At 39.1% G+C, this 25,307-nt stretch overlaps 1 protein-coding gene and 1 long non-coding RNA gene across 4 annotated transcripts in view; one reads left to right on the top strand and one right to left on the bottom strand.

The window, feature by feature from the left end:
- Positions 1–13,157, top strand: part of LOC121925182 — a 34,488-nt gene extending 21,331 nt beyond the window's left edge. For 2 of the 3 annotated variants that reach the window (XR_006102813.1, XR_006102809.1), the window contains exons 4-7: positions 3,512–3,551; positions 9,792–9,893; positions 11,983–12,051; positions 12,687–13,157. This is a non-coding gene — a long non-coding RNA (uncharacterized LOC121925182). The remainder of the gene's footprint in view (positions 1–3,511; positions 3,552–9,791; positions 9,894–11,982; positions 12,052–12,686) is intronic. The other variant, XR_006102811.1, reaches the window with a different exon arrangement.
- The window catches only part of SMPX (small muscle protein X-linked), a 42,700-nt gene continuing 18,078 nt past the window's right edge, over positions 686–25,307 (bottom strand). The window contains exon 7 of the mRNA XM_042457022.1: positions 686–967. The gene's annotated coding sequence lies outside the window, so the exon portion shown is untranslated. The remainder of the gene's footprint in view (positions 968–25,307) is intronic.

Raw genomic sequence — 25,307 nt, 5'->3', positions numbered from 1 at the left:
CTACCAAAATCCATGGATGTTCAAGTCCCATTATATACAATGACATAGTATGGCAAAATCAAAGTTTGCATTTTGGAATATATATATATATATATATATATATATATATATATATATATATATATATAATTTCCAAGCCATGGATGGCTTAATCCCTGGAGGCAGAATATGTGGATATGGACATCATTTAGCTCTACAGTGGTACCTCGGGATACGAATTACCCAGGTTACGAAATTTTCGGGATACGAAAAAATCCAATAGAAAATAATTGTTCCGGGTTACGAATGTTTTTTCGGGTTACGAAAAAACTTCGGCGCTATTTTAAACGGAGCCGCGGCTTTTTCCCCATTAGCGCCTATGGCATTTCGGCTTACGAAGGCTTTTCGGGTTACGAAAGCGGCCGCGGAACGAATTAATTTCGTAACCCGAGGCACCACTGTACATGAATAAAGTTCTATGGGTACATTCTAAACAAAGGTAAGGGCATTTCAATTGAAGATTTCCCACTATAATCAATGGGATTTTAGAATCCCAATGGGATTTTAGAATGTGTTAGATGAAATATGCCTATTGTACATGATTGTTTTCTTTATATGCATACAACACACATTTATGGTAATTGTGACAGAACGTTCTTTTGTTAATATATAACAAAAGGAAAACTGAATTCTTTTTAATGAAAAAAAAGATTTATTTTATTTCTATGTTTAAAATTATGCTACATTTATTTCTCTTTATTATGATCAAATTCACTTCCTGGATATGTACAAATATACTTTTGATCTGTAGTATCATCAACACATTTTACATTCAGCAAAACAGATAGCAAAAAGGTTGATGTAGTGTGCAAAGATGTCTTTATGAAGTATCTTGTACTTAGGAGGTACATAATTATGTAAATATATAAATTATTTTGGTGGCCTTGATTACAGTCCATTTAGGTGCTTCATTCATATCTTGACAGACCTGCAAAATAAAATTAAAATGAATTTCATGTGTGCACTTGCAGAAAATGCATGGATATTCTAAATGGCAACATACTGTTATGCAAAGAAACATATACCATGACTCACACTAATGCCCAGTTCAATGTAACACCATCACCACTGCTCAGTAATTACTAAGAAGATCCTGCTGGTTGTGAAAAGCTAGAGCTTGTCATGGCCAGCCAAGATGAGCTCTCGGAGGATGAGGAGGAGGATGAGCCTCCTCCAGAGCAAGGGCTGATTGAGGCTACGCCAGGTGTTAGTTCTGTTCTGCCAGGTCCCAGCTGTGCTTCCCCAGCCCCAGAGCAGGAGGTCCAACCAGGTCCTAGTGCTGAGGAAAGGCCTTCAATGGTGCCACAGCCTAGTAGTGATTCGGGAGACGAGGCGTGCCTGCAAGTGCCTTCTTATCAAGAGAGAAGGGCTGAGAGTGCTTGCAGGCGCAGATCCAGGAGGATTGCAGAAAGACAATCGGCAAACCAGCCTCAGGTGGCTCAAGGGAAAGCTTCCCTGATTTAAGTGGGAGAAAGGCTTGAGTTTGTTGCTAGAGTTTATTGCATGAGCCTTTGGTGTGATTGCTGTCACTCTAGCTCCAGACATCTTATTACCTTGCTACCTTGACCTCGGACCGGACCTTTGTTATCTCTTGGCTATTGTGACCTCGGACTGTTTTGACCACGCTGCTTTCTGGCTTCCTGACTTCGGCTCGTCTTTTGGCACACTTGACTTTCTGCAACCCCGACACCGGCTTGTTTCCTCGGCTTGCTCTTTGACTGCTTCTCCACAAGGTTTGTTTTGCCTACACGTGTTGGCTTCAGGCTTGGTTATCAGCATAAGTCAGAGATTGCTGGCAGCAATTCCGGACAGAGCTCAAAATCTCCTTTCAATGCCAGGCACATAAGTGGCCCAGTTGTGCGTCCCTGTCTGTGGATTGGAACCAATGAATCATGTAGATCAGTACCCCAACTGGGGTATGCCAGGTCTATGCTTTCATTAGATTGTCTGCAGTGATATTGCAAGGACCTGGCTAAACACTGCAAGAGGCAAAAGTCCCATGTTCATTCACATCTTTCCAGTTAACATTTAAAGCAAGGTCTGATTTTTATATTAAAAGTACACTGGCTTGGGGAGATGAAATACTTTCCCCAGCTTTCTTCCCATTTCTTTGCTTTAGCTATTACTTTTCCTGCAAGTTTTCTGATAACAGAGGCCTTTTTCAGTCTCAAATGTAATATTGGTTTGGGACTGGAATGGATGTGTGTGTGCATGTGCATGTGCATGTGAGTATTTAAAAAATGCCATTCTATATACCAAATTGCTCACAATACCATGACCTGTATCAGTAAAAGACAGTGCATATTAACAGGTCCATTAAACCCCATCTCCTCTTACCCATTGCAAAGCCTGATCTCCTATACTGAAGCCACTGTTCTCTTGATTTTAGCATCTTCTTTGCTAGCTTTTGAATCTACTTTACATCCTGTCAGATCTTACTGTGTTTTGCCTCAAGAGAACTGGAGCCAAAGGCTGGAGGAGAGAAAATCTTTTGTTCTATTCAAGCCTTGCATTAACTCCAATCCACAAAGAGAAATATAACCCACTGATCTGGATGAACATTCCCTTTTGTTCTTGGCTGAAGAGAAGAAAGAGCAGGATTTATCAAATTGCAGGGAGATCACAGTACATAGCTGGTGATTGTGTTGGGTCACAGCTTGTGGGTACCCTCCAACATTTCACAGATGAAAACCAGAACACGAGCGGCCAAGCAAAATCAGAGTATAGCAAAAGTCATTAATGAAGAAGAAGAGACAAACTGGGAGAGCTTGCAGCAGTTTCCTTTTGCTGGAAACTACTGGGAAGGGTAAGATTTTTGCTCCCTTCTCTCCTCTTCCCGCTGCTGAGCTAATTGAATGCAAACTCTTTTCTCATTTTGGACTCAGGCTGAAGTAAACCAAGGACAAAGCAGAAAAGTGGGAAGAGGAAAGAGAAACTGGGACACTTTAAAAACATTTGAAAAATGGAGATGACAGATGATTAACTGGAACTGTCCCTGCAAATCAGGACAGTTGAAGTGTGGGCTTGTACAGTACCTATTCTCTTAAATTCCAAATTAGAACTTATATGGATATTACTCTCATGCCGTGACAAAGGTGTGCTAGGAAACTGGAGCATGTCCAAAGGAGGGGAAACAAAATGGTGAATGGCCTGGAAACCATGCCCTATGAGGAATGGCTTGGGGAGCTGGGTATATTTAGCCTGAAGAAAATAAGGCTTAAGAGGTGACATGATAGCTATGTTTAAATATTTGAAGGGATGTCATATTGAGAATAGAGCAAGCTTATTTTCTGCTGTTGCAGAGACTAAGACGGGGCAATGGATTCAAGGTTTTCAAAAGAAGGCTAGATGGCCATATGTCTGGAGTATTTTGTAAGTTCCTGCATGGCAGTGGGTTGGACTGGATGGCCTTCTTTCAACTCTATGATTCATGATTCTACCAATTAAAATATTACTTTTCTTCCTGGCACAGCTGTTCTCCGGGCCTGGGATCCATGACCTAAATCTCAGAGGTACTTCTAACTATTGTACACCCTTTGAACCATGGAATTCACATAGATGTTGATTTACCAAGTTGCCATTGATTCAATGGATTCAGGGGAGAAGCAATTGAATTAAGCCCACTTCTGACACATACATATAAGTTTGAATACCTGGTAAAGTAGACTGAATATCTGTCTCTGGATTCATTGCCATTTTAATCCCACCTTTCTTTCCTTCAAGGAACTCCATAGTTTGGTACTGTAAATAATTCTCTCCCATAAATCCTTTAAAAAAATTAATTAAATTTTCCCAATACAGTATAATATGAGAGTGAGCTTCCCTCTTCTCCTCCCTTTCCCTCTTCCACGACCCAAATCTTCATAAATCAACCTAAATATATAATACTGTCAATTACCATAGCTATAAATAATATTTGAAGTACAATGTGTTGTATATTATTCATAATGTTCAAAAGGCACTTTTCCAGAAAGATGCTAGGTCAAGTGATAGTTTAATTCCCAGTTTGCACAAGTAACAGAAACCGTAAAAGACTTCTATATTTCTTCAAATATAACCTCTTTGATATCTCCTCTTGCCAGTCTAATATTATTATGTGCTTTCAAGTAATTTCTAACTTTTGACAACCTTATCACATGGTTTTCTTGGCGGAATTTATTCAGACGTGAAATGCCCTTGCTTTCCTCTAAGTCTGAGAGAACTTGACTTGTCCAACGTCACCCAGTGGGATTCTGTGGCCAAGTAGCAATGTGAACCCAGGTCTCTTTGTGTCCTAGTCCCAACTCTCAAACCACTACACTATGCTGGATCTAATTTTGCAGGTATTGCTATAGGCCACACTCTATCTACCCACTTTTGTAGAGAGATACCTTTTGATGTTTTCCATGGTTCTGCTATTTCTAATCTTGTAGCACTTACAAAGAGTGCTATGATATCTTTGTCTGGCACTCTTTTCCTTTAGCCTAACAATTGGCTTATCTACTTTAATTTTATCTCCCCAGAAGCTGTTTTGGGGCAGGTTAGCCATGTATGTTGCCAATTTCCTATTTTATCACAACCTCTTTGGCACAACATTGACACATATTATTATTTTTATGTAGTTTAACTGAACAGTAATGCATTTAATTAATATTAACAGATTTTTAAAACTTGCACAGATATGGATTTTTAGGCTGGTATTGTCCAAACTGTATCCCATTGTTTCCGCCAATATTTTTGTTCCTAAATCTGACTCCCATACAAGTCTCATTTCTTTTGATTTTCCAAACTTCTCTTCTTTTAATATTTACTATATTCTTGAAGCTTGTCTAGTTGTTTTATTTGTACCATTGGTACAGAATGTGTTCAGGTCCTCATAATAACTGTGGGAGATTAGTACACCTGAGAGAGATTATCCAGCAAATTTCAAGGGAGGGTAGATCTGGGTCTCTCTGGTCCTAGTCTGATACTCTAACTGCTCTCTTCCATTTGAAGGTTGCTCCATTAGTAAGGAAGGAAAGAGAAAGTATTCAACTTCTAAAGTTTGCTGGAGAGATTCTATGTACACAAATGTACTTGCATTCCAATCTGAGTAATTACACTCTGCCTACACAAATTCTCCCTGCAGTTTCATTTGGAAATGTTCCTTAGCTGTTCCTCTCCTGAACAGTGAGCATTTCTGAATACTGAGTTCTGCGGTGGTGGGCGGATGAAATGACATTGATGCCAACAAGAACAAACCTTGTCCTCAGTTTTTTAAGTGCACAGTGCATATTAGCTCGATACTGTACTCTTACTGTTAAGAACGTAATGTGCCCTGCAACTGCCAAACTACTCTGATAACAATTAAAAGGAACAGAAGCCAATTTAAAATGTGGCATATGTCTGTATGCGCATTCACACAAGGATATACTGTACCTATGAATATGCTTTCCCCATCATACTTTTATTGTATTATATGCATGCATCAATTTGTTAGTGCTGTAATTTATTAACAAAGAATCTTTGGGTCAAGCTAACATAATGTGTATTTTGACAGTAGGTAATATACAGAGTGGGCTTTAGGGTTGCCATAAGCTGGAAACGACTTGAAGAAACACAACAGCAACAACAACAATGTATATAGTGCAAAAGTAAGCACCTCACACCAATCTGCAGTGCAATCTTGAATCACAAATATGATAGTTCTGGAGAGATAGAATTACAAGTCTCTTCTGATGGGAAATATGTCCTGACACTGGATCTGTCTAGTGTAGTGTTTCCCAAACTTTGGTCCTCCGGGTGTTTTGAATCTCAGCTCCCAGAAGCCCCAGTCAGATTGGTGAACAATTAGGGATTCTGGGAGCTGAAGTCCAAATCATCTGGAGGACAAATGTTTGGGAACCACTTATCTAGTGGCTCTGTGGTTCAAGAGTGGTTTCGGGAGGAGAAAGCTTAAATCTGGTCTAACTTTGCTCTTCACTCATCCCTTTCATTCTCCTTGCTTTGGATACTTTTGGATTGCTTTAATGCTGGCTGAACTCAGAGCCTTGCCAACGGAACAATCTGTCAGCAGAACTACTTTGCCAGTGTTCTGCCAGCAGCAGACTCAAAGCAACGGGGGGGTCCAAAGCAAAGAGAATTAAAGGGATGAGGGAAGAACAGACTTAGACCAGATTTAACTTTTCTTCTCCACACACCACTCTGGAACAGAGCCTCTAGTCAGACCCAGAGTCAAGCCCAGTAAGGAAGGGTAGCTTGAAGCAATTTCAAATACCCCTCAGCTAGAAAAGATTTGGATTTAGCACAGCATCAGATGGTCTTTGGCCAGCTACATTTGTGCTTTAAGATCAGATATGCATGATATGGGGAAGGGAGATTTAATTCTTCCCTCCTCAGCTGTAGTCTCCTAGACAATTGGTTCCTTCATATAGCTGTTAGCAAGATACAAAAACTCCCATGATGCTAACTGCCATACGGGCTATGTGTGTTTTCTCTGGGCTAACAGTTGCATAGTGGAAAATGTAGCCCCATTTCACGACATCCTCCATTCCTAGCAATGATCAGGTATGAGCAATCCACTATATTTAGTATAACATGTAGTCTGATTCTTGATTTTTTTAAAAAGAGAGATAATGCCAGTATCTCCCTCCCCAATGGCATCTGTTTCCCATTATGCCAAGTGATTGTATTTGTCAAATACCAATTAAATGTATAGATGTATGTATTCTGTTACCTTTAGAGAAGCAAATAAGTTACTTTAAATTATTGTTTAAGAAAATAGTATTAGCTTGTAGTTAAAAAAAATTCTGTGTCTTCTTCACCACATCCATGAACGATGGCAGTACTGGAAATTGCTAATATCTTTCCTAGAACATAATCTGATCTTCCATCTTTCTGATATTATATACCTCTATAGCTGAATGCCTTTTTTCTTTGTGAGCAGCAAGTTAGAACACTCCACAAGATAGGAGCCTCTGTGAATTAGTAGTTCCCAAGTTTGTGAACTTGGTAAGCAAGCTGCTCTGGGTGGGCTTCAACTCCTTCAGGAGAAGCAGGTGGTAGTTTGGAAGTACTGTAGATCCATCCTTGTATGTGGAAGCCCGGGTGGAGTCTGTGGTTGGGAGTGCCTGGGGCTGGATTTGGACCCTTTTTAGGACAGGGACAACATAGCTATAATAGTTGATGCTCTAGTGACTCCCCACCAAGACATCTCCAATGACCTCCATGTAGGGCTGCTCTTGAACTTGATTCAAATGCTGGACTTAGTGAAAAATTCAGCACTGCTGGCCAAAACACCACAGAAAAACCACATAACACCAGCTTTAAAGCAATTGCACTGTCTGCCAATACACCTTTGGTTTGAATTAAAGGTGCTTGAGATGGCATTTAAAGCCCTAAATAGCTTGCACTGTTGGTACTTGAAGGGGTGTCTCACCTTCTATATTCATACACAAGCACTAAGATTTGCCAAAGAGACCTCTCTCTGCATGGGGTCAATATGTTATGTAGAGATACAGGACAGAGCTTTATCTACTGTTGAACTCCAGTTATAGAATGTGCTCCATCTTCATCATCCTGTCTGCAAACATGGAGGGAAACAGTGGTATAAACAAACAACTGTATCTATTGCAGATTTGTGTGCAGTGAAATAAGCAGCTCCAGGTTTTTGTTTTTAAAAACTATTTAAGGAAAACTTTCAGCATGTTAACAATTTCCTCTGCTGCTAATCCAATAAAAGGGTATTTAAATATGGCTCCATTGTTCCCTTTATTTTATAGATTTCAGCCAGGATGAATAGTGTAAATTAATTCTGGCATGGTTGGTAGCTTTAATTGGGCCCAAGAGCATACTCTCCAAATGTCCCAGTTTGGCAGGGACAGTCCCAATTAATCCTCTCTGCTAATTATTGCTTGCACTTTTTCAGCTGCTTTTAAAGTCTCCCAGTTTCTCTCTCCTCCTCATGCTTTCTGCCTTTGTCCTCAGCTTACTTCAACTGCTGTAAACTGAATTCAAAGTGACCAAGTAGTTTGTATTCAACTCTGCAGGAGAAAGAGGAGGGGGCAAAATCTTGCACTTCCTTATAGACTTAGGCAAAATCAAACTGCTGCAGCCTCTCCTGTCTTGTTTTTCTCCACATTAGTAATGTTTATATTGACCACACTCTGATGTGTTTTGGCTACATGTGTTTCAGTTTTTATCTCTGAAATGTTGGAGAATATCCAAAAACCAGTGTGGCATAGTGGTTTGAGCAATAGACTGTGACTTTAGAAGCCAGGGTTCAAATTCCTGCTTGGCCATAGAAACCTACTGGATGACCTTGGGCAAGTCACATACTCTCAGCCTCAGAAAACCCTGTCATTTCAGTTTAGGCTGCCATAAGTCAGAAGTGACTTAAAGGCACACAGCATCAACAACAACATGCAAGAAGAAGTAATATGTAATTTAAAAACGGTTCATGACTGTGAAGCGAAGGCTTTCATGGCCGGCATCCATAGTTTTTTGTGAGTTTTTTTTGGGCTATGTGGCCATGTTCTAGAAGAGTTTATTCCTGACATTTCGCCAGCATTTGTGGCTGGCATCTTCACAGAATGCTGACCTGGAAAAGAGTGGGTATATGTATACTGTGTGACCCTGGGTAAGGAGGAGTGATTCCCACGTTAATCTGTGTATTGTTCTGTTGTTGATGGCAGGGCCTCAGGGTGGAAGGATATGCAAAGGAGGATTAGTGTCTGCTAATTGGTGATCACTGTCTTCTGGGAAAGCCCCTGACCCTGGGAGGTTTCTCATTTGCATTTGTTGAGTGCTGATTTTGCTGTTTTGCACACAGCCACAGGAGTTTACAGCATACCATGCAGCTGCAGACAAGTCTATATAGAGACCACCAAACGCAGTGTCCAAACATGAATCAAAGAACATGAGAGACATTGCAGGTTGGGTCAGCCGGAAAAATCAGCAGTAGCAGAACACATTATAAGCCATTTTGGGCACAAAATGTTGTTTGAAAACACTGAAGTTCTGGACCATGCCAACAACTATCAGGTCAGAATGCACAGGGAAGCCATTGAAATCCACAAGCATTTGGACAACTTCAATGTCAGGAATAAACTCTTCTAGAACATGGCCACATAGCCCAAAAAACCCACAAAGTTCATGACTTCTGGTTATCAACTTCACATTGCCCAAAAAGAACTGAGCAGTTTCCATCTTGCCAAATGCCAATCTTGTGTCAATCCCACACATTATATACTATGCTAACTCTCAGCCCAATAGACCATTTGTTATTAACAGTTTTTTACCAGACTATATTTTAAATCATAACAGGTTTAATCCCTTTTAAGGGGGAAAGGTAAGATATATTATTGTGTATTGTTTATTATCTACTGTATTGGTTATGTTTTAAATATATAAGCCACTTTGATTGCTATTATAGTAGAAAAGCAGGATATAAATAAAGTTGTTTTTTTATTGTGATCATTAAGCAAATGAACATGTGCATTTCATTCAACATATTTTTTTTAGTTTGGGCCTTAAACACACACACACACACACACACACACACACACACACACACACACACACACACACACACACACTTACTTTAAATCTTGTGTCTTGGTTTAAATCTTTATTCATACCGATAACACTAGTCCCTGTGGCTTCAACTCTCTGATTCTATAATCCCAAATACAAAAGTGTAAAATTTAAGTTCTGACAGAAATGAATGAAAGGTTGGGAGTTGAAAGAAAGAGGAAGCAGGACACAGTAATAAATGGGACATTTTTGTTTCCTAGGTCAAAGCAGCAGCCCTTCTCTGATCAACACTTGAATCATTTTCATTCTCTAACTTCTTCATGACCAATTGCTCTCAGTCTGTATCCCTTTGTGGTTCTAAGGTATGTATGTGTTTTTTAAAAGAGAATCCCACTTGGCCCATTGCATTAGGGTGCAGCTACTCTGCAGAAACCATACTGTTTGATACCACCAAGTGCTGTAGCTCCAGCCTATGGAATCCTGTGAACTAGTTTTACAAGGTCTTTAGCCTTCTCTGCCAAAATGTACTAGTGCTCCACAAAAATCCTGTCTCACAAAACTACAAATCGCAGGATACTGTAGGATGGAGCCATAGCAGTTATAGTGGTATCAAATTGCATTATTTCTATAGTGTAGGTGCACCCTTAGCCAGGGAGAGTTTTGTCAGGGACAAGACTAATTTGCAAATATTTTTAATTGACTGCTTGTCAGAATATAGCTTATGTTGTGCTATGTATATTCATCTCCTGATGTCTTAGCCATCTCCTTCTCACTGTCCCAACTCCCAACCCATTATAATGTCTTGTTAACTCCACTGCAGAATTTGCTATGGCCTATCCTTTCAGCTTTTAGGGAAATATGACCATCTCCTATACAAAGGAATACTAAAATCAGACAGGATTATTATCATAACATTCTTCAGTTATTGTTCAAATCTGCTTTTAAAAATAAAAATGGAATTTAAAAGTATGTTTTTTCATGAATAATTTAAAAGAAGAATGTGGAGTTCTGGATTTAAACTGAAACTTCATCTGTCCATCTGGATTTCAGAACCCTAGCATAATAATATCACCAAGACTGGAAATTTATAGCAAAGGCTAGATAGAGTTACTGTAGCATATGTGTGCCATGTAACTAAAGACTGGGATAAGATTCGCACACACAAAGAGATCATATTTAAGTTATATTAGCTAGCTTTATCATGCCATTTTCAAGTACTTTGTCTTACAATCTTACACAAAGCCTTCACATACTATTACATTATTGGGATTAGGCTCAAGCTCAATATGTTTCCAGTGGAGAACAAGCAATTGTGTGTCCTGTGCCCAAAGATGCATGAAATGCTTCCCAGTCAACAAGAAACTAAGCCAGAGCTCATGTGATGTTTACTCCTTAGCTGAACCCATTTATAGATGCATTACTCACCACTGCCCCAGTTAGTATACATGCCCCATTTAAAACACACACACGCAGACATTTAAATAGTTTAGAGAAAGAAAAGTGAGAAGCAAATACTTAATTGTTCTGTTAAATCCCCTTTGTACATTGCCTACTGGGTAAGAGGCAGCATGGCATAGTGATCTGAGTGTTGGACTATGACTCTGGAGACCAAGGTTAGATTCCCAGCTTGGTCATAAAATCCACTGGGTGACCTTGGGCAAGTCACATGCTCTCAGCCTCAGAGGAAGGCAATGGTAAACCTCCTCTGAACAAATCTTGCCAAGAAAACCCCATGATAGGTTCACCTTAAGTCTCTATAAGTCAGAAACAACTTGAAAACACACAACACACAAAAAAGGCAAGGATCAGTTAGTGTAACAACATACCTGCTTGCAAACAAATCAACTGTTTAAGTGAATGAGGCATGGATATGAGCTTTCAAGTAACACTTTAGACAACCAAAGCTTTACGAGAAAAGGAAAGAGTGCAGTTATGTGTGTCTACTATGGCTGCATCTACACTGCAGAATCAAAGCAGTTTGACACTGCTTTAACTGCCATGGCTCAACACTATGGAATTCCAGAATTTGTAGTTTTGTGAGATAGCACTTTTGTCAGAGAGCTCCAGTGCCACAACAAACAACAAATTCCAGGGTTCCACAGAATGGAGCCATGACAGTTGAAACAGTGTCAAACTGCATTAATTCTGCAGTGCAGCAGCCACCTCAGCAATAACCCCATTGATTTCAAATATGTGTGGTTAGTGTATTAGTGACTCACAGTATATTACTTGGTGGAATAAAAAGGCAACAGAGTTTGTAGAGGTTCACAGAGGGCAGGTAAAACAGGCATGAAGGTCTCACATTATGAATAGCAGCAAAGCAAGTTCACCTTAGGTTGTAAACCTAAGGGCAGGGAACAGTTTTGTTGTTCTTTTACTTGTAAACTGCCTTTTACAGTGATGGTGTCATATAAATAAATGATGATAATAATAATCTCTCCCCCAATATAGGCCTTATTCCTGGAAGGGGGATTTTTCTGGAGTGTTTCAGCCTTGATCTGTATTTAAAAACAATTCAAGGTGAGGTTGCATCCTAACACCATTTTTTTTCAACATTGGCCTAAATCCTATTAGTCTTGACTAGACTCAAATCATTGATTCAGTTGGATTCACCTATGTGCTGGCTCATGTTCAAAGGGTCTATATTAGTTGGGACAAGGAATCCAGCCATGAGTTTCCACAGGACTTACGCAATACACTACCATCTTTGCTCTCTAGCAAGCAAGAAATCTTTTCCTTTGTGAGAGAAAGTAAAGTGAAATGTTAGTGGGCACTGCTTTAATTAGATGGTTTATCTGATAAGATAATTACCTCTTTTCAAGCTAGCAATATCAGGTGAGCCCATCTTCTTAGCTAAATTGATATTGCTGGATGCAGCAGTAAGAATGACAGGCAAAATCCCACACCAGGTTCAGATCAAATGATTTGCAGCAGTTATCTCAATATATGTTCTTAAGGGAATTGGTCTTGGCCATTTATTGCTGATAAACAATCACTAGTTTTTAATACACTATTCCAGAGATAAGGCTGCATAAGATGGGCAGTGCAACTGTTGATCAGTAGACATACAACCTGAGCAGCTTCAGGTTGCTCCATTTATTTCCTAACCCTGCAGAAAGTACTTGTAATTATGGATCCTTCATTTTTCTTTTCAGTTCCTGCTGTTCCTAAGCAACAGATGTATGTAGACCAGAGCTGAGGAGGGAAAGACATTTTCCTCTCTGTCACTGCTGAAAAAATGTCCTATATTAGTATTATGGAACGGAGAGAAGTAAAAATAAAATATAAAATGTTGCATAAAACAACAAGGTAAAGGTCCTACAGAGGGGGAAAGATCATGAAAAACAAAATACAGCCAAGGGCTGACTCTCCCACTGGCAATTCAGTCAAGACTCCTCTGGGATAGTATTAGCACACAGAGACAACTGGATGGTTTGAAAAGAGCAGTGAACATGAAACATGACCCACTTATTCTGCCTGTTTGTTTTTTCTATTAGAAGGACTGCCCAAATACCGACAGCTAAGAGGTGTTCTTCGTTCTGAGAGTCATATATATGGCTCACAGCAGAGGATGGAATACAGATCCAATCTCCCTTATCCAGAATTTCAAAATCCAAAATATTCCAAAATCCAAAATTGTCTACATGGGTGGTTGAGAAAGTGAAACCACTGCTTCCTGGTGGTTCACTGTACACATACTTCATTTCATACATTAAGTTAGTAAAAAAAAGTGTGTATAAAACTGCCCTCAGGCTATGTGTAGAAGGTGTATATGAAACATAAAATTCTGTAGGCTGGAGCCATGGCAGTTAAAGTGGTATCAAACTGCATTATTTCTACAGTGTAGATGCACCCTAAGTGTACCAAGTAAAGGAACCTGGTTCCTTTTGTACCAGGTTCTGAATATTCTAAATAACTGTTCTCAATTAAAGTTTTTGAGTAGAATGGCATGTAATACTTGCTTAATTTTTGAATTATAGATTGTTTTAGCTATTTTGTTTCAATGTATTCTACAGTGTAAGCTGCTTTTGCTCCCATGGATCAAAGCAGAGTAAAAATTAAATATAGAAATAAATGAAATAATAAAAGCAAACACACAAATAGATCTGCAGAACTTAAGTCTGACCACCCTATATTTAGCCTAAGCCTCTCCCAGTGCAGGAAATTTGTTTGATTGCTTTAATAATTCATCTTTCTCTCAGTATGGGACCTTACAGTAGCTTACAATAAAAGATCAAAACAAAATACAGTTAAAACAATATATAGAATAAACCTTTAACAAAGACCATTCAGCCCCACTCAGTTAAAGAGTAAAGGCCTGTTTAATTAAAAAGTCTTTGCCTGCTGGAGAAGAGGTCACTCAGGAGGCCCAGACTAGCCTGACTTGGAAGGGAGTGCCCTCACCCGCCATAATTTGACCCTATGGCTGCCATCCAACATCTCCTCAGCATACTATAAATGTCCACACATGGAGAAATGCTGCACCAGCACTATAGTTTCCATGCAGATGAGTAGTGGTGCACACACATGGAAATGACTGGCTGCTGTTTTGCAATGCATAGTGTGCAATCACAATGCATGATGCACAGTGCACAACCTCAATGCACAACATTATTGTATGCACAACTCTGCTTCTGTCGTTGCCAGCAGAATACACCTGTTGCACTATGGCAAATAATTCATCCTGCGTGCATTGCACAATCTATGCATGCATAGGTCACTGTAGCAGAATACCAGCGAGCAGCAACCATCCCAGCATCCAGACATGAACTACCAATTGCCAGTATTTTTAATGTTTAGCATGACTGGGTCATGGATACCCACTTGTATCACAGGAAACCATGTCAATACTGTCTTGACATATACAATATGGTGCAAAAGAACTTCAACTAATGCTCTGGAACATGCATATAGGAATAACACAAAATGGACAAAACATTGTATGGCTGATAAAAGCTGTTTCCACCAAAACTCATCATTACATGATCAGAGCTAACCTATCTAATGGGCTGGAAGGGTAATGCATTCATCGTTTTAAAGTGCTTTTTTGTTTGTTTTTTTGCAGCTTAAATTCTACTTTTTGCACTTGCGTGGTTCACAGAATTCACATGAAGAAGCAGCCAATCTCAGGCAGCAACCATCACATGTTCAGCCACTGTTCTTTTTAAGCCAGGAAGGGAAAGGATATAGTGCATATGCCATAGGCTTCACGTATCTAAGGAGCCTTGGGCTTCACCAAATGAAACATTTTCTTACAGAGAAGCAGGAACCACAACCAAAACCAGCATAAAAATGAATCAGAGATTTTGTCTCCAATGTATTGTGGAATCTGGTGACAGTGAAGTGTTGAGTAGTCCATATTCCCCTCTTGGGACCAAAATGTAAAATGGTCATTGTCACTTGGTACTGATGGGTGACTCCAGGAAGATGAAATGGTGACAGAAATTTTGTCACCATTGTGACATTTTGTTGTTTGCTATCAGCAACACACAATGTCAGCTTTTCTCTGAGCTCTACTTGATCAGGTCTGCTTCAGCTGCTTTTCCACTGGTTTAACTACCAGCTCTCTACTAAATCAAGGAACTAGTTTGGTTTCTTTCCATGGAAGGGAATACTCAATTTTATGAACTGCCATAGTAATTTTCTCCATTGCAGAGGTCAATCTAACCTTTGGCAGAATTGCCTGCTGAGGAAACTCCCCAAAAGCTGTCAGAAAAACATCCAGATCACTTAGCTTCTTGGGGCAGACCATCCAACTGGCCTCCACCTTTAAAGAGTTTAGTGAATCTAAACACATCAGGATCAGGTGGCGATCTGTCTGTCCCAATGGAACTAGAACTACAGACTGTTCTCCTGTACCAAGGCTATAATCCTCCCACCCAACACAGAACACTAAGTCCAATTTGTTCCCTGAAACATGAGTGAAGGAAGGTACACACCACTTGGGACAGATTCATGGTTGTAATAGAGGACATGAAGCCCTGAACTCATCTGCTAAGGTTGAAGTCTGCCAGTCCAACAAGCTGATGGCACTCCAACATCCCAGTTTGGATAGCTTGAGAAGGGAGAATGTTGATTGGTGCCCACTTTTGGGTATACACACTTAAGCTCAGCAGATCTGGGCTCCTTCAATTAGATTACTATCATCTTGACAGCCAATAAATGTTCTATTAGTTTCTGAACTTGGGGGGCACCCACCAGTCCTTAATCTCAGGCTGCCAAATGTTTGGGGCCAACCTTGCTCTATGAAAATGGCCATTTAATTATTAGTATTATTATTTTATGTTCTTATATCCCACCTTTCTCCCAATATGGGGACCAATTTAACTGCTGTTTCAAATAGTTTTGCAATGATACCACGTATGGAGTTTGTGTTGGAAGAACAGAGGCAGACAGTCATTTGGAATAGTGCTTTTTTATTTATTTCAGCTCCCAGAATCTGCCAGCCAGCAAAGCTAGTAGCCATCCTTGCTGGCAGTTTTTGTGAGCTGTATTTGAAAGGGTAACTTTTCCCAAGGTCTAGTTGGCTTGCTAAATTGTGGAGGAGTTGACAGGAGCATAAAATGACAGTTGGGATGATGAAGGTAATTCACTTGGTAGCTGAGAGAGGAAAGGGGGTGAAGGGGATTAAAGGGATTGAATGTGAGTGTACAGGATGACTGACTAACTGCATTCACGGCAATCTTCAGTTTACTGTGAATTTATTTCCATTGTTCCTCAAATGAACTCTTGGCCATTAATCTTCAGTAATTTTTTGAATACCTACTCGGATACCTACTCCTACACAGTACTGTTAGCACAGTAGTATTTTTCTATCTGTCTCCAAATCTCAACCATTACCAGAAGAAGCAATAGCCAAGAAAAGCAATGTGTTGTCTTCACACTGTTGGAAAAGTGACAAGAACATATTGTGAATTTACATTATTAGTAAAAAGGGGAAAGAGTGTGGGGGGGAGGGAACCAGGAAGGAAATATGTTTCTGGTTGTCAGGGAAACCCAGAAGGCCAAACTACAAAAAGAATTGAATAGTTTGTCCTGGTTTGATACTTAAAAGAGAAAATGAGTAGATTAATTTCTGCAAATGAATTTCCTAGAAGGAGCGAGAGATGAAGAGAAATACATTGCAGTGATCATGGCTAAAAATAACTTGTAAAAGTAATTAAAATACAAAACTTGAACCAAAGTCAAAATCAAGGCAAGATCTGAATAAATAATAGGTTTGTTTTACTAATTGTTTTATTATATTGTGATTTTAAAATGATGATTTTAAAGGTGTTTGTATGTGGTGTTTCTAGAGGGTGTTAGCCATCCTACACTTCTTCTGAGGAATAACAGATCACAAAAATAAAATAAAATATAAAATAATAAAATAAAAAGTTCCAGACACTGTCCTTTGTCTTGGTCCCCATATGACCAAGACGGAAGTGGCATCTGCCTGCACTGAGATCCCTCCAGATCAACTGAACTATAGGAGAGACAACAAAGGATACAAAATGTAGGTTTATGTCACCAATGCATCATTTTTTTCTTTCTCTTATTTGATTTTTAACATCTTTTGCTGGATGAAGAAGGCAGTGGAACTTCAAAAGCTTGCATTATGTATTTTGTGAATTTCGGTTGATCAATAAAGGTAGCACTCTTTTTTGTATTTTGGACTTTTTTAAAAAAAATACATTTTATAAACTGTGTGCAAAGCATGCATGCTATATTTTAAATAACTAGAACTTGAGTGCCTCCTTGAGGAACCAGTGAGGGCTGCAGGTCTATTACTTCTCCAGCTAAATTCAGCTGCGTATGTAGAAAAACATTCCACTGCATTCAGGAGAAAAACAAAAATGATACAAGCCACAAATTCGTTTTAAAACTGAGAACTACTGGTCATGGATGAATTGTAATAGTAAGCTCATGTATCACTCTGCATTGTTTTAGAACAGATGATGTGACCCCATCCAATTCTACAATTCAATAATCCTACTTATTGTTGGCATTATGCTAACACTTTAATTCACTGGATCTCAAGCCATCTGATGTAGGGGACCACTCATTTTCACTGTCAATGTGCCAGGGACCAGTATTATATTCATAGTTTCTTAGAAATTCATCTCTGACCAGCAGGAGATATCTTGTCAACCAGAACTGGTCTGCAGACTGGCATTTAGAACTGCATACCTTTAAACCCTTCCAGTTTGGAAGAGACAGAACTACAGTAATTAATTCTCTAGCATCCCATTGTTTCAGCTGCTTTTAAAATGTTCCAGTTTCTCTCACCTTTTCCTACTTTACCTCTTTGTCCTCAGCTTACTTCAGTTGCTGCAAACTAACTTCAAAGTGGAAAAGTAGTTTGCATCCAATTAACTCAGCAGGAGGGAGAAGGCAGAATTTTGCCCTCCAGTAGACTCAAACAAAAGCAAACTGCTGCAGCCTCTCCTAGCTTGTGTGTGTACTTCTCCATCAATAACCTTGGTCATCTAGACTGCAGTCTGACATTGCTTGGCAACACATGTCCCGGTTTATATCTGTGAAATGTTGAATTATGTGGAGCTTCGTTAAATGAACACAAATGATCTAAAATGTTTTTGGAACAGGAGATGCCACAATGTGAGGATACCGTTTCTCTGTTATGGAATCAAAGATGTATCATCTGATAGCCTGAATTGCAGGCACTTAATTTAGACAAGCACAAAAACTTGTTGATTCACCGATGAGGATATAGAAAGAGGGAAGGGAATTAACATTAATGGAGCAATCCTACACATGCTTACTGAAGAGAGAATACATTGGGCCTTATTCTTAAGTGAATGTGCATAGGCTGCAGACTAAACCCTTCTTAAGAAGCTATGCAAAGGTTCTAGGCCACTGACTTGCTTCATTATGTACTGAAATCATTTCAATGTTCCTTAAGCCATTAGACATCTTAAGTTCACAGTCACTTCCAGCTTTAGCACACTCTATAATGGGGAAAGTTGATGGCCAACTGGATGATATACTCAGAAACTGATGACTTACTTTTTGGACTATTTTTGCAAAATACATCCATGGGAAAGATGATTTGATTGTCATGGATCAATGAAACAAACTGCTCAAATAAATTAACTGTGTCTTACTTTTTCATTAATGTAGAGGGTCATGTGATACATTCTTTTGATATAAAACATACTAGTTCAGTATTAAGAGAGCTCACTGGACTGAGGACAAATTAATAATTCAAAATCTTGAAGACAGAGTAGATATGAAGTCGAAGGCTTTCATGACCGGCATCCATATTTTTTGTGGGTTTTTCGGGCTATGTGGCCATGTTCTAGAAGAGTTTCTTAATGATGTTTCGCCAGCATCTGTGGCTGGCATCTTCTCTCTCTGTCATTCTATCTCACATACACACACACACACACACACACACACACACAGTTCTTTGGGACCCTAAAAAGGGCAAATGTAAACAAGACACTGTCTCTCTGGTATGCTTTCCCCTCTCTAAGTGCACTTACTCCCATTGCTATTGTTTATGCTATGTGAACACTTCTGTATGAACAGGCTAGGCATAATAGCAATTTGGAACAAAGTTTCCTTCTAGGCAACAAATATAAAGATTGACTATAACTAAAAGCTGCAAGCCTCATTTTTTTTCCTCATAAGAGGAATAACAGATGCTTTCAAGGCAAAAGAAAGATTAATATGCTTCCCTGTACCCAACTGCCCCCAAGCAAATATGAATGTAACTCTTGTTTTTCACTTTCCTAGGTTAGTGTGTTCCCAAAGAAACTGGGCTTCCATCAGGGGTTCCCTCAGTTTAATACTTCTGAGGAAGACTGTATTTCCACAAGGGTATTATGTATGTATGTATATATGTATTATTTTATTCATTTATATCCTGCCTTTATCCCAATAAGGAGACTCAAGGAGACTAAACGACATACTGAAATAGAGATTAAGAAGTACTCTGTGGCTATAAATCGACCTCATGCGTAAATCAAGAGCAGGTTTTGGGGTCAAAATTATGGATTTTGAAATGACATATGGATAAGTCGAGGGTAAAACTTAGGGGTAATATAACAAAGGATCTAAAGGATGAAGCAAAGGAAAACAGTGCCAAAGAACCTACAAAATTCTGGCAGGCATAACTGTTTGTGCTCACTCTAAAGCAGTGGTTTCCAAACTTTGGTCTCCAGATGTTTTGAACTTCAGCTCCCAGAATTCCAAGTTGGCTAGGGCTTCTGACAGTGTATGTTCAAAACACCAGAAGGATCAAAGTTTGGGAACCACTGCCCTAAAGGGTGGATGGATGAGATAATTCTTCCAGGACAGATTATACTCTTGCTTTTTGCCAGGTAATGGTTCCTTTTAAAATAAGAGTTAAAGTACAGTACTTACATTGATCCATGGATAAATTGATCCAGTTTTTTAGGTCAATTTTTGACTAAAATTTCTAGACTTGTACATGAGCATATACAGCATACAAAACCTCAATAAAAGCAAACATATAAAGTCATTTTTAAAAACAGCTGAACATTTTATAAAGTTAAAAACATTCAATTAATTTTATCTATATAGTGTGAAAGTGATCTGTGTGATCACTCTCACTCGCGCTTCCATGCCGGGTCAAGTGCAGGTCATGTGTGAAATTTCTTCCTGCGACTGGGCAGGAAGGACAGGACAGGAACGGGACAAGGATGTCTCATCCCTCATGTGATAATCTCTTTTGACTTATCGTGACCCAATGAATGAGACACTTCCAAGCATCTCTGTCCTCAAGCTCAGGTCCTGTAGGCTCAGGCCTATGGTCTCCTTGCTTGAGTCTATCCATCTCTACACATTGGCAAGCAGGGATAACACAGAAAGGTCTCTACTATGTGCTGCAACCACACCTCAGCCATTGCAAGACTATAGTGGTAGTAGTGAGAGTCCATCTAACTATAACATGAAGAAACAAATGGATTTGGTTGAGGGTACCACAAAGACAAGTGTCTTACTTTGCCGTCTAACAAGGTAATGGGATTTTCATCTTCACAACTGTAAACAATGTCTCTAAATTTTAGCCATGTACCATATATAGTAATCATTTTTCAAACAAAAAAAACTGCCAAGACCAAAAGTGTTCCAACAAATGCATTGATTTTTGTCATTGGTGTACCTTTTTGACCCAACCAATGTTAACATATGAGCTAATAATGGTCACAGGAATAGATAGAGTGCCATCTAGGGTGCAAAACTGTGTGTGTGTGTTTTGTTTTTGTTTTGTTGTTGTTTTTGGTGAACCATGATGCAACAAGCAAAAGTGATGTGCTTTGGTTATCAAGAGGTTGCCCCCAATTCAAAGGAAGTTGAAATTCCTTTCTATGGAGAGAGTGAGAGATATTAGAATTCATTTATGTCTTGAAATATCCAACAACATACAAAATTTAGATTTTATTTTATTTGACTTGATTTTATTTTACTCTTCATTCAACCTTGTGTTTCCTGGCATGGGTATATGGGTAGATTACATATGTATATGCACTTAAACATTCCTGTGGACATAGGACATTTTATACCCTACAATACATTAGAATTCTTATTAAGGCCAGAAAATATTCCACAGTTTACAGAATGCAAAGGGTCTTTAAAAAATAGTGCCCTCGGTTTGTTTGTTTTTTAAAAAATGAATGTCATATAGACAAAAAAAAAATGTTATCACATACAGACCTATTGTCATATATACTGTACAATTACATACAATTTAGTGGGCCCTTTGTATCCACTGGGATTTGGTTCTCCATGGATACCAACATCTGTAGATGCTCAAGTCTCATTACAGTGGCATAGTGAAATAGTGTCCCTTACATAAAATGGCAAAATCAAGGCTTGCTTCTTGGATTTTTTTTTTAATCCAACTGTGGATGGTTGAATCCATGGATAAAGAATCCATGATACAGAGGATAAACTGTACATTCCTACAAATAATCCTAAACATATTTAGGATTGTTCTGCAAATGTAAACAGTTTAATGAGTAAGTTAGACACTGTTGCCAGAATTAACTTGAAGACTTGTCTTTCTATAAATAGACTTATGTTTTCAGGAAACAGAATTCAGTAGTTTTGCAAAATCCATATGAAGCAAGGAGCTGCTATGACTTTCCTATACAGGGGAACTAGCCAGGTCATTATTGTGCATTGGGACCAATGACCAACAGAAATGATGTACAACAGGACTCAGTGGCCTGAAATGCAAGGACTAAATTAAGCAGCTCCCGGTTGGTTTGGAGAGGTGGTGTTTAGATGATGTACACCCAAAGTGGCTCAAAGCTGCTCTGAGGCTGCATTAAGGTAGCAAGATCCAGACATTTTAGGAATTAATTAAATCCGTTCCTGCTGGTGGCTGTTTGGGGCTGTGGTGGCAGCCCACTTTGGAAGTGGGCCATGCAATCGCTGTGGTCCTGGTGCAATCAGGGCCAGAGGCACTCCTTCTGGGCTGTGTGCTTTGGCCCAATGTGCATCAGGACACTCTTGCCCATGTCCCATTATGCATCTTCACAATTCATAAAATGGGTTCCTTAATGCCTCTGCAATATAGTTAAATATCAATAAAGTTACACAAAATAGATTATGATAGAGAATTCTGTCCAGTATGATATAAATCTGGGATTTTAAGTGTGAACCCATTCACCTAACCATCTATATGTTGGAATTGGAGTGCAGATATGCCTGTCTAAGCTACACACCAAAGTAGTAATGTAAACAGTCTACAAGAGAGGACCTGTGATGACTACTGTAGTCCCATTGACGGATTTTATAACAAGAAATGAAATAAAATTACTCTGATAAAATAAAACTAAAGTGTAAAACAAAAAACAAGCAGTTTCATTTATATACTGCTTCATACGGAACTAGCAGTGTCTAAGCGGTTTACAATTGTAAGCTTATTGCCCCCATCAAGTTAGGTACTCATTTTAGCAGCCTCGGAAGGATGCAAGCCTGAGTCAAGCTTGAGCCCTGATTAGTATTAAACTCGCAATCTTATGGTTTTGAGTGAGTAGCTACAGTACAGGCATTTAACCACTGCGTCACCAGGGCTTTATACATGTTCAAAGTATAAAATCATTTTTAAGAAATTAAAAACAATGCACAGAAAGAACAACTTAAGACTTTATTTGAACACAGGTGGCTTCCTATCAAATGACATGAGGGGGGAAATTACAAAAGAGATGGAGACAAAGTGTGTACGAAAGAAATTAGCCTGATTGCAGAGTTGGAGCCACGATATTTGAGATCACTTTGTCAGCTTAATTGGCTATAATTTATGCAGTTATATCAGGTCTAACAGAGACATTAATAGGGGAAAAGGTTGTATTCCACATGCTTGGGAACAATTAGCCCTTATCCTTAGTGAAGGTATTTGGAAGACTCCCTATGCTGAAAAGCATGTGTGATTTCTAAGGTTAATTGTCTGCATTATTTATCATTAGCGTTTCTTGGTAGTGCCTGTTGCCATAATACCTTCAGCACAATTCTGCAGCTCAAACTGATCACACAATACCAGTTGTACAGAGAATTAGTAACACTGTATAATATTCTCAGTCAGAGGTCTCTTAATTAGGTTCTCCTTAAAGTTTCCTGTACATTGTATTTTCTCCTCCTATGAAGTTCTTACAAAGAAATAACAAGAATGATCCTTTAATTGAAGCAACAGGGGCCTTTACATCAGTGGAGTATGATCCTGTGGTGACTTGGCAGGAAGATGTACCCAGGTTTTGCTTTGCCAAGGCACCTTGAACAAACCTTTCTATAGCTGCAGCATGGATGGGGATGAATTAGGCTGTGCAGCTCTATTTGTGTGCAAAGAAAGTGATGCCTGCTAGAAAGAGGGAAGGGTGGGTGAAGAATAGGGGGGAAATGGAGTTTAACAGGCAAATTCATGCTGGTTCAATGATCTGAGGGAAAAGCTCTTCATGCTCACCTGGTTGTGAAGGTAAGAAAAGACACTGAGAAAAATAACTAGGACTAGCCAATTTCAAAATGGTTGCCCAATTTTGTAATTGCCACAAATTCTATGATTCTTTAATATTCTCCATAGGAGTTGAGACTCGTAGATAAAGCACCATTGTGCACAAGGATTATTATTGTGTCTCTTCATACTGAAAAGAAACATAAGCAGTTGTGTGTGCACACACTCAGTTAGAATTTCAGTATGATGCAACAGTAGCTTTCACATCCATTTCTGCAGAGGAATTCCCATCTGCAATCTGGGGCCTGGGATGAGATGGCCTAGACCATAGGGCACCCATTCTTATATGCAACAGCTGAAAAAACTAGCAAGGAAAGTAAAAGGGAACACAGGAAGGGAAAGGTAAATCCCCTCTGAACAAAGCTTCCCAAGAAAACCCCATGATAGGTTTGCCTTAGGATTTCCCTAGGTCAGTGTCTCTTGACACTGCTGTTGCATCCACTTGCAGCCACAAGTGACTTAAGAAGCTGGCAGGGAATAGGAGATTATGAAGGAAGCTGTATTGGCAGTTTGGCCATTTCTCATTCAGCTTTCATGTCACTTTAGTCAATTCTAGCCAATCACCATTCAGATCTCTTCAGTAGGTTTGCTCACTACTTCTCTGGATGTTGTGAGACCTATATGGGTGCATCTTCTTTTTTTAAAAGATAGGTGTTAAAAATTTTCAAGGAAACATCTGTGCTTCCTTTTTCCATGTGGCAGCATCTGCACTACAAAAATAATGCAGTTTAACTGGCATGGCTCTATCCTATGGAAACCTGGGATTTGTAGTTTGTTGTGGCACCAGAGTGTTCTGACAGAGAAAGCTAAATATATCACAAAACTAGAAATTCCAGATTTCCATAAGATGGAGTCATGGAAGTTAAGGCAGCATCCGGCTGCATTATTTCGGCAGTGCAGATTTGGTTGAAGAAGACTGATCAAGAAACTCTGTATGAATTGCAACTATTAAACCATGATTTCCTCTGGATTTTTTGTTTTGTTTTGTTTTTTTATGCAATATATCCTGGATGGACGTGTGTGTGTGTGTGTGTGTGTGTGTGTGTGTGTATCCTCTAGGTCAGTATAAAATGTTGCTGTTGATGCCGGGAATTGCCACCAAATGCTCCAGAAACATTATTTAGTTATTTTTAAACAAAACAAAAAACAGCAAATAAGGCAGTCAGCAGCAACATTTACTCTATCTGGATGTTCCCTCTCTAGGTTGCTCATAAACTATTGTTTCTCAACTGAAGTGGTTTTAAAAGCATCATTGTCGTTGTTTGTTGTTGTGTACCTTCAAGACATTTCCAATTTATAGCCATTCTAAGGCAAACCTATGACAGGATTTTCTTGGCAAGATTTGTTTTGAATAGGTTGGGGTTGAGAGTGTCTAACTTGCCCAAGATCACCTAGTGGCTTTCTATAGCTAAGCAGGGATTTGAACCCTCATCTTTAGAGTTCAAATCATGATGCTGGCTCTCAAAAACCATAATTATGCCACCTGATTTAAAGGTACATCCACACTGTAGAAATAATGCAGTTTGACACCACTTTAATTGCCATGGCTCCTTTCTACAAAATCCTGGGATTTGTAGTTTTGCAAGGCTAAATAACTTGTAAAAACTACAAATCCCAGGATTCCATAGAACAGAGCTACAACACTTAATGTGGGGTCAAACTGGATTATTTCTACAGTGTACATGTACTCTAAGTCATTTGGTCTCTTTGCATGTATTATAATTTGAACAATATAAAATAATTAAGGAGTGAATGAAGTTACTTTAGCTTATAAATCTCTGTAAACAACTGAAGTTTC

The sequence above is a fragment of the Sceloporus undulatus genome, chromosome 3, assembly GCF_019175285.1.
Source record: "Sceloporus undulatus isolate JIND9_A2432 ecotype Alabama chromosome 3, SceUnd_v1.1, whole genome shotgun sequence".
NCBI classification, from domain to species: Eukaryota; Metazoa; Chordata; class Lepidosauria; order Squamata; family Phrynosomatidae; genus Sceloporus; species Sceloporus undulatus.
The sequence above is the reverse complement of the archived record's forward strand: the minus strand, read 5'-3'. Positions and strand labels throughout refer to the sequence as shown.